A 10,886-nucleotide genomic window follows, 5' to 3' on the forward strand; every position below is an offset into this window, starting at 1 on the left:
AATCTTCCCCCGTTCTCCTTTCAGTTGCATCTCATTTTTAAAATAGGGGGAGACACTATAAGCTTTTCCTGTATTAAACTCAGGAACGATTACGCAGAATATAAAAGTCATCTGACTGCTAGAAAGCCAAATACTTTTTTTAAAGTAACATTATTTGGGGGCAGGGGCAGAACAGAAAGCAAGTATTCATTTTGAGGGATATTAATATTTCTGATTGTTGATTCATCTTTACCCCAGCCGGCTTCTCCCTTCCTAAAACATGTCTTCATTCATAATGTGTATTTATGGCACTAACAAGCCAAGTGATGTGCTTTGAATATTGCATCATTTGGCCTTTCAACAAATATGAGCTCATTTAAAAAGACACACTCGCAATAAAATGTTTTAATTAAGCGATGGGAAGCCTTTTCCTACAGACCGAATCTGATATTTGTCATTTCAAAGAATGACAAGATGACCTAGATACATGATGAGTCCTTGACTTCTAATGTTGAAAAGGACCACAGGTTTTATAATGCCTGGGATCCAAAGAGCTGTTTTAGGGGCTTGGCATGCCCAGTGGAATTTTTGACGCATTTTTTTTCTGAGCAGTAGACCTCCCCATGATATATGACAAACTGATCTGGACATCTCTTTTTCCAAAGTAGTTTGCCATGTGGCATTGTGGCACAGGGTGGGGGCTGCTCTTCAACAGACATAGCCCCAAAACCCTGGGAGTAGAGACCCAGCTGTGCATTTCTCTGCATTCTGCCCTATAATTTAGCCAAAGAATAAGTTTGTTCCGTAGGGACATGGGTGGCGCTGTGGGTTAAACCACAGAGCCTAGGACTTGCCGATCAGAAGGTCAGCGGCTTGAATCCCTGCAGCGGGGTGAGCTCCCGTTGTTCGGTCCCAGCTCCTGCCCACCTAGCAGTTTGAAAGCACGTCAAAGTGTGAGTAGATAAATAGGTACCGCTCTGGCGGGAAGGTAAACGGCGTTTCCGTGCGCTGCTCTGGTTCGCCAGAAGCGGCTTAGTCATGCTGGCCACATGACCTAGAAGCTGTACGCCGGCTCCCTCGGCCAATAAAGCGAGATGAGCGCCGCAACCCCAGAGTCGGCCACGACTGGACCTAATGGTCAGGGGTCCCTTTACCTTTTTAAGTCTGTTCCAGCTTCTGCATGATAGCCCTTCAGAAATTTGAAGGCAGCTACAGTGGTGCCTCGCAAGACGAAATTAATCCGTTCCGCGAGTCTCTTCGTCTAGCGGTTTTTTCGTCTTGCGAAGCAACCCTATTAGCGGCTTAGCGCTATTAACAGTTTAGCGGCTATTAAAGGCTTAGCGGCTATTAAAGGCTTAGCAGATTAGCGGCTAAAAGGCTATTAGCAGCTTAGCGGCTTAGAAAAGGGGGGGAAAGCGGAAAAAAGATCGGAACACTCGCAAGACGTTTTTGTCTTGCAAAGCAAGCCCATAGGGAAAATCGTCTTGCGAAGCAGCTCAAAAACGGAAAACCCTTTCATCTAGTGGGTTTTCCGTCTTGCGAGGCATTCGTCTTGCGGGGCACCACTGTATTATGTTCCCCTCAGGGGCGTAGCTTGCTGCTCCGGCACCCGGAGCGGCAGGGGTGGGGTGAGCCACCCACAGAGTCCGCTTGACAGATGCAAGCCCCACGCTGCTGTTTCAGTTACAGATAGGTAGCCATGTTGGTCTGCCATAGTCAAAATAAAAAAATTCCTTCCAGTAGCACCTTAAAGACCAACTAAGTTAGTTCTTGGTATGAGCTTTCGTGTGCATGCACACTTCTTCAGATACACTGAAACAGAAGATAGAAGGATCTGGCAACTTCTGTTTCAGTGTATCTGAAGAAGTGTGCATGCACACGAAAGCTCATACCAAGAACTAACTTAGTTGGTCTTTAAGGTGCTACTGGAAGGAATTTTTTTTATTTTGGCTGCTGTTTCAGGCAGTGTAGGGGCCCGAGCCACTGCGTCACTCCCAGGAAAGTCACCATTTTGTCACCCCCCTCAAGGATGACACCCAGGGTGAACTGCGCCATCCGCACCCCCACTTCCTACGCTCCTAGTTCCCCTTTCTCTTCTCCAGCCTAAATTTCTCCAGCTCCTTTCCCCATTCCTCACAGTACTTCACTTCCAGACCGCTTGCCACCTTGCTAATCCGCCAGTTCACCAGTGTCGTTTTTAAAATGTCATGCATAGAACCCTACCCAGAACTCCAAATGCAGCCACCACAGAACACAGCAGACCTATCATTTTTCATGATCTGAGCACTAGGCTTCTGTCAGTGCAGCCTAAGTTTTCATTAGCCCTTTCAACAACCACTTTGTGCTGCTGCTTTGCGATTCACGAAGACACCTTGATCCTTTTGAAGAAAAATTCAAGCACTGCTTAAGGACACAGTCTGCCATCCAAAGGAAACACTTTCAAAAATAACATTGGGAAAGCAGGAGCCCTTTGGTGTGTCCAATTGAATTCTGGATATTAATATTATTGTAGTTCAGCACTCCTACCTATAATGATCAAAGTCTTAGTTAAAAAATTTAAATCTTTGGTCTCATGGTTTGCAAGCATTTTTTGGGACATTTCTTATAATGATGCTAGTATGTACCAAAGCTTTGCATACCCTGTCGAAGTTGAGTTATGTCATTATCATCTGTATGACCAAACCCAGCAATGCTGGTTCACCATAATTATTATAATTACTTTGACTTATGAGTATGTATGTTACCAAAGGTGCTCACATACCACCAAAGGCAGGAGAATAGCACTTTATGAACATGCCAAGCAACTGAGATCATCCCCGGAGGCCCTTTGCTGCATAGATTAGTGGGTGGTTACCAGAGAGAGTTTCCTTCTGTGGTGGCATGTGGATCGTGGAACTCCTTCCCAAGGGAAAACTGCCAGGCCAAATCTTTGTTATCCTTCAGAACCAGGCAAAGCCCATTCCGTATTCTGGTTTTTGTTTTTTGAGTTTTCCATTTTGCATCTTAGGAGTTAATTTTGTTGTTGTGTTTTGTTGTTGTGTTTTCTTTTTAGCAGTTTAAATTTGATTTTTGATTTTTGACTTGATTCTGTATTTACTTGGTCCTGTATACCTGAAGGAGCATCTCCACGCCCATCGTTCAGCCCAGACACTGAGATCCAGCGCCGAGGGCCTTCTGGCGGTTCCCTCATTGCGAGAAGTGAGGTAACAGGGAACCGGACAGAGAGCCTTCTCAGTAGTGGCACCCGCCCTGTGGAACACCCTCCCATCAGATGTCAAGGAAATAAGCAGCTATCCTATTTTTAAAAGACATCTGAAGGCAGCCCTTTTTAGGAAAGTTTTAAATATTTAATGCTGTATTGTTTTTAACACTCGATTGGGAGCCGCCCAGAGTGGCTGGGGAAACTCAGCCAGATTATAAATAATAAATTATTATATTAATTATTATATTCCTCTGGGGTTTTTTTGGTCTGCCTGCTGCTATTTATTTTGACAATTGTACAGTCATATCTTGGAAGTTGAACGGAATCTGTTCCAGAAGCCCATTCGACTTCCAAAACATTCGAAAACCAGAAGCTCCGTCAGACATTCAGCTTCCAAAAATAGTTCGCAAACCGGAACAGTCACTTCCGGGTTTGCGACATTTGGGAGCCAAAATGTTTGGGAACTAAGCTGTTCAAAAAACCAAGGTACGGCTGTATTTTTTAAATGATATTCTATCCTTTGTTCAACTGTTTTCCTTAAAAGCCAGAGCATACATTTTTATTGTAAATTGTCCTAAATGTTTGTTATAAAGGTGAGGTATAAATGCTGGAAATATAAATAAATAAACAAATCTAGACCAGAGATTATGGAATGTGTGGCTGTCCACAGCTGACCAATGGCTGTGCTGATAGGAGCTGTAGTCCATCAGTCATTGGGGAGCTGGTGGAAGTTGCAGTCCAGAAACACGTGAATAGTGAAACGTCCGCCAGCCCTGCTTTAGTACTGATTCCTGTACTCTCAAAGGCCGGGAAAGGGTCTAGGAGCATTTGGCTCTTGGACTATGGCACAACCACTGACAATTAGAGTTCCGTGTGTTAGAACAATTAAAAACAATTAAAAAACAATTCCATATATGCAAGCAATTACAAACCATTCCATATAGGAAAAAACAATTAAAAAGTATTTTCTATGTGAAAAGAATAATGGATCCAACAGAGATACTCACAGGGATAAAGTTTTCCATTTAAAAGCCTTGTCTTCAGCTGAGCTTGCTCTCAAGTAAATGTGCAGCGGATTGTAGCTTTACAGCACAATCCTGTACATGCACATTACTCAGAATTAAGCCCTATTGAATACAATAGGTCTTATGCTCAGGTAAGCGAGTAGAGAACTGCAGCTTTAAAAGTACTGATTCCTGTAAGGGTGTGTGTGCATGCATGAGCAATATGATAATCATATGCACTAATAGAATAACTCTTCTTATTATTGATCATCGGGTAGAATAACAAGTGTTCTGTTTTTAGTTATCTTATAGCAGGTCCATGATCAATAGGGGGTGTAGTTCCTAACTAGATGAGCCACACATATTCCTCATAAGGAGGTCAGACTGTGGGTTATTTAGTAATAGTTATTTGATAGCCACCAGGACTGTCACATGGACGCTTGCTTACTCCTGCTCTGGAGGGTAGGACCCAAACCAATGGTTTCAAGTTACAAGGAAGGAGAGTCTGAGTAAACATTAGGAAGACCTTTCTGATGGTAACAGCTGTTCAATGGTGGAACAGACTCCCTTGGAGATTTTTAAGCAGAAGTTGGATGGCCATCTGTCCTGGATGCTTTAGCTGAAATTCCTGCATTGCAGGGAGTTGGACTAGAGGGCTCTTAGGACCCCTTCCAACTCTTTAGAATTGTATTATTCTAAACCATTTGGGAGAAAAGCAATGACAAACCTAGACAGCATCTTAAAAAGTAGAGACATCACCTTGCCAACAAAGGTCTGTATAGTAAAAGCTATGGTTTTCCCAGTCGTGATGTATGGAAGTGAGAGCCTGACCATAAAGAAGGCTGATCGCCCAAGAATTGATGCTTTTGAATTATGGTGCTGGAGGAGACTCTTGAGAGTCCCATGGACTGCAAGAAGATCAAACTGATCCATTCTTAAGGAAATCAGCCCTGAGTGCTCACTGGAAGGACAGATCCTGAAGCTGAGGCTCCAATACTTTGGCCACCTCATGAGAAGGGAAGACTCCCTGGAAAAGACCCTGATGTTGGGAAAGATGGAGGGCACAAGGAGAAGGGAACGACAGAGGACGAGATGGTTGGATAGTGTTCTCGAAGCTACCAGCATGAGTTTGACCAAACTGCGGGAGGCAGTGGAAGACAGAAGTGCCTGGCATGCTCTGGTCCATGGGGTCACGAAGAGTCAGACACGACTAAACGACTAAACAACAACAAGAGCTCATCCAGATGATGTCGTAGTCAGGATAGCACATCCCAGCTATAAACCATACAAGAAGGTGAATGCAATATGCACTCACAAAACAAAAACAAGGCACAGAGATGGTACAGTTTGAAGGTTCAAAGAATGTTCCAACAGGTGGCGAGATGAATAATCAGCTTCATCGGGACATGTAATTGCAGAAACATTCACCTCATATAATACATTCATTCCACCCCATAATAAATTGCTTTGGTCTCCAGGCTGCTGTCAGCTTCCATCCTTCTTCCTGGGAAACTGCCTCTGGGAAAAGGGATCTTTTCTTCCTTTCTTTCTTGAAGAAAGGTATTAAAAGGCAGCAAGAAAATAACTCCAATCTTAGCTATTATTGTGGCAGAAGTTTTATGTGAACAACTCATGCAGCATTTATAGATGCTATTGCCAAACCATCTGCATTCTGATAAGGGCAGCTTGTGAATGTCAGCCTAATTAGCCAAGTCTAATGTCTGGTTTCCTGGAGAGAGCTTTTGTAGAGTAATTACCTTCCTTGAGGTCAAACTGCTGCAATTATAGGTCTTTAACTAATCGAGATAAACAGCCTTTGAATTCTCACAGCAAGTAAGTCAGTCCCACAGAGGGCCTTCTCATCTTGACCTATAACAATATAGGATATTATGACAGGTGATTGCAATGCCTTTTATTTATGTATATTTACCACACTGATCTGAATGCCAGTTTATCCGGCTAAGTCCTTTACAAATTACAAACATGCGCTAAATTCTGCATTGTGGCGATTGCTGTAGTCCTTATGATGGCACTGGGGACAGTTTAACATTTACATTTGAGAGCGAAGAGTATACATTTTGACAGAATGATTGATTTGGATTTACTAGATGTCCTCAGTGAACCAAACTTCAGCCATCCCTGGATTAGATCCATTGAAATCAATGTGACTTAATTTTTCATGATTAACTTACGTCCTATTGATTTCAGTAGTTGTACTCTAAGCAAAACCAAGGCCCCATCTGCATTATGAATTTAAAGCATTGTGATACCGCTTTAAACAGTCACAGCTTTCCCCCAAAGGATCCTGGGAACTGTAATATGTTAAGGATAATGACAGTTGTCAAGAGACAGCGCTATTCCCATCACAGAGCTGTAATTCCAGAGGTCAGTATGGAGAGGGAATGATTGTTAAACCACTCTGGGAATTGCGCCTCTGTGAAGGTAATAAGGGCCTCCTAACAACTCTCATGATCTTCTCAGCTGACTACAGTTCTCAGTATTCTTAGAGGGAAGCCGTGACTCTTTAAAGTGGTATGATATGGTTTTAAATGTATAGTGCAAAGGGGGCCTAACTCTATACCCACTGCCAAGAAACTGTTGATACCTATAGTCGAATTCAACTAGCGTCCTTTACCTTACCTTTACCTTTGATTCCGATGGATAAACTTCCCTAGGAAAGCATGTGACTTTCCTCAAAGAATCTTGGGAACTGTAGCATTCTTAATAAACTACATTTCCCAGGATTCTTTGTGGGGGGGGAGTCATGTGCTTTAAATGTATGGTGTGCATTTCCTTTCTTTCTGATTCTACGAGCTGCTTTGGAAGGTTGTGTTTTCCATCCCATCCGGCATTCCAAAAGAGCCAGCTTTCACAGCAAGAAATCAACATGCAAAGAATTGGAACCTTTCTTTTTAGACTCGGAGGTGTCTTAATTGCCTGGCATGATGCCTGAGCTGCAGAGATGTTAGAAGGTCAAATCCAGATGAGTGATTTGATGCAGGACCCATAAGTGCATTAAGGAGTCCGCAGCACGCCCCAAGCAAAAAATATTTTGACGAAGCACAACAGAGCAACACTCTGTGCTGCCGGTTTCTATGGAAAGAGCCTGTGCTCTTTCCTTTATCAACAATCACAACATTGTACAGTCATACCTCGGGTTATGAACATTAAATGTTTTCGGGTTGCGGACCACACCGAACCCGAAAGTACCGGAACTGGTTATTTCCGGGTTTTGGCGCTCGCGCATGCGCAGAAACACAAAATGACGTCATGCACATGTGCAGAAGTGCTGAATCGAGTCGCACGCGTGCGCAGACGCAGCACTGCGGGTTGCGAACGCTGTGGGTTGTGAACGTGCCTCCCACACGGATCACGCTCACAATCCGAGGTACAACTGTATTAGCAGCATGGGAATAGGATAGCCCTAAATCCTGTCTGCAGTGAACAACTTGGAAAACATGAGCTGATGCAGAGAGACAGTTCTGTAGGCCATGGTAGCACTTCATAAAGAAGTAGAGGAGAAGTTTCCCCCCAAAACAAAACAAAAACCTCACCACTCAGCCAGCTCTCTGGGTGGGCCACACTTATTGTGGTGAGCTGTAAAGTTAAAAGGAAACTAGGAGGGGAGACTTGTGACTCTCAGTGTTGCATTCAGTACACATAGCTAAGGCACACACTATCAGTAATCAAGAGGACCTCCCTGAAAGGCCAAATGGGGGCGAGGTTATCCTTCTATAAATATCCTGAGACCCAGCAGTCTTTCCCATTTAGTCGTATGAGCGGCACCCTCGCTTTTGATAGCTTGCAAATGTCTTTTTTAGGTTTTAGTAACCACAGTCATCATGTTGCATTAAATATCAAAAGGGACGTTTGAGGGCGGCGGGGGGGGGGGGAGCAAACACAGTGGCCAGGTCCTCATTTATGGTTGAAATGTTTAGAGCAGATGCCAATTTGCAAGGAATGCAAATATAATGTAAATATCACTTCCTCCTCACTCCCCTGGATTCCGGCAGCTGCTGTCAGTGCTGGAGGGAGCCAATATTTCTCCATGGATGAAAAGTTTCTAAGCTGCTACGATATAGATATATAGTGGTACCTTGGGTTAAGTACTTAATTCATTTCGGAAGTCCGTTCTTAACCTGAACCTGTTCTTAACCTGAAGCACCACTTTATCTAATGGGGCCTCCTGCTGCTGCCGCACAATTTCTGTTCTCATCTTGAAGCAAAGTTCTTAACCAGAGGTAATATTTCTGGGTTAGCGGAGTCTGTATCCTGAAGCGTATGTAACCCGAGGTATCATTGTATATATATCCCCAACCCACAGTACAATAATCCCACAGCAAGTGAGTTACCAAAAACTAGAGACATCCCAATTTAGGGTGCTCTCATAAGAATCACTCAATGTCCTTTTTGTCTCTTAACGTGTTTTCATTGGGGGTGGGTGGGTTTGTAGGTTTTTAAAAAAGCAATAGGCAGCTTCCCTGCCAACGAAAACAGCAATTTCAGGACTCAGTGCTTTTTAATGCGACCACGGCAGTACAAGGGTTAGATCCCCTTAGATCCCCTTCTTATTTGCCATAGTCTTGATCACCCCTGCACCTATTTGTTCTTCATGTTTAAAAAAGTGAAAACGTGACGGTGGCTAAGTGTCAAATTGCACGTGGCACTTAACTACTTTCGAAATTGCAAAAACAAACCGGTCACTGGTAGGCTGATCAGGATTAGGACCATGGTATGCAGGGAACATAAAAGTTCCAGCATCCTGTTCTCACAGTGGCCAACAAGATGTCCATTGGAGATGTTCAAGCAGAAGACGAACACAACAGCATTCTCAACACTTGTGATTCCCAGCACCTGATATTCAGAGGCATAATGCCTCCGACAGTGGAGGTAAAACATAGCCATAATCAATAATAATAACGACAATAACAATAACAATAATTCTTAAAAAGCAGAGACATCACCTTGCCAACAAAGGTCTGTATAGTTAAAGCTATGGTTTTCCCAGTAGCGATGTATGGAAGTGAGAGCTGGACCATAAAGAAGGCTGATCACCAAAGAACTGATGCTTTTGAATTATGGTGCTGGAGGAGACTCTTGAGAGTCCCATGGACTGCAAGAAGATCAAACCTATCCATTCTTAAGGAAATCAGCCCTGAGTGCTCACTGGAAGGACAGATCCTGAAGCTGAGGCTCCGATACTTTGGCCACCTCATGAAAAGACCCTGATGCTGGGAAAGATTGAGGGCACAAGGAGAAGGGGACAACAGAGGACGAGATGGTTGGACAGTGTTCTCGAAGCTACGGACATGAGTTTGACCAAACTGTGGGAGGAAGTGGAAAACAGGAGTGCCTGGTGTGCTCTGGTCCATATGGGGTCATGAAGAGTCGGACACGACTAAATGACTAAACAACAACAACCCCGCCCATCTGGCTGGGTTTCCCCAGTCACTCTGGGCGGCTTTCAGCAAAATATTAAAATACAACAAGTCATCAAATATTAATCAGGGCTGCCTTCAGATGTCTTCTAAAAGTAATAGTTGTTTATTTCTTTGACATCTGATGGGAGGGCGTTCCACAGGGCGGGCGCCACTACCGAGAAGGCCCTCTGCCTGGTTCTTTGTAACTTCACTTCTCGCAGTGAGGGAACTGCCAGAAAGTCCTTGGCGCTGGACCTCAGTGTCTGGGCAGAACGATGGGGGTGGAAATTCTCCATGAATTTCGCTCATCCTCCTTTGAATTCATCCAAGTTGGTGGGCTGTGAAGAAATACTTCCTCTCGTCTGTCCTGAATCTCCTAAGATTCACAGAGGCCAGTTAAACACCTGGCAAAACCATTCTCCCAAAGCTGCTATTCGCGTTGGGACAGAAGTTTCTGCCGGCACAAGCGATGGGGGAGAAATTTGATTCTGTTCACCTTTATTGGTGAACCTACCAAAACACACACACTTTTCTGAAACAATATGAGAAGTGAAACATAACAATCCTTCAAAATTGTGCAACACCGTATACCCTGTGTACAAAACTGCATATATAAAAGTATGCACGGACATGTCTATATTACCGAAAATAACATACAAAAGGCATTATATTTGGGGGACATTGTATGCAAAAATGTGTATGTTTGGCAAAATTGCATACAAACATGTATACTAGGAGAAACTTACACTAAACTTGCAAACTGGTGTGGGAATGTGGACAAGTGAACTTGAGACTGGGGGGGAATGAGAAATGGAGAGAAACTGAAATTGACAGAATCACCCATCCCTAAAAGGTAAAGGTAAAGGGACCCCTGACCATTAGGTCCAGTCATAACCAACTCTGGGGTTGTGGTGCTCATCTCGCTTTATTGGCCAAGGGAGCTGGCATACAGCTTCCAGGTCATGTGGCCAGCATGACTAAGCCGCTTCTGGCAAACCAGAGCAGAGCATGGAAACGCCGTTTACCTTCCCACTGGAGCGGTACCTATTTATCTACTTGCACTGGTGTGCTTTCGAACTGCTGGCGGGCAGGATTCGAACCGCCGACCTCCTGATTGGCAAGTCCTAGGCTCTGTGGTTTAACCCACAGCGCCACCCGGGTCCCACACCCATCCCTAGTTGGCACCAATAGTGTGAAACAAGTGAATAAACAGGCAGAATGTACAATACTGTGAAACCAAATCCATGAGTCCAATGAAACTTTATGACTCATTATAATCCT

Source organism: Podarcis liolepis (genome assembly GCF_965112155.1).
Source record: "Podarcis liolepis genome assembly, chromosome: 11".
NCBI classification, from domain to species: domain Eukaryota; kingdom Metazoa; phylum Chordata; class Lepidosauria; order Squamata; family Lacertidae; genus Podarcis; species Podarcis liolepis.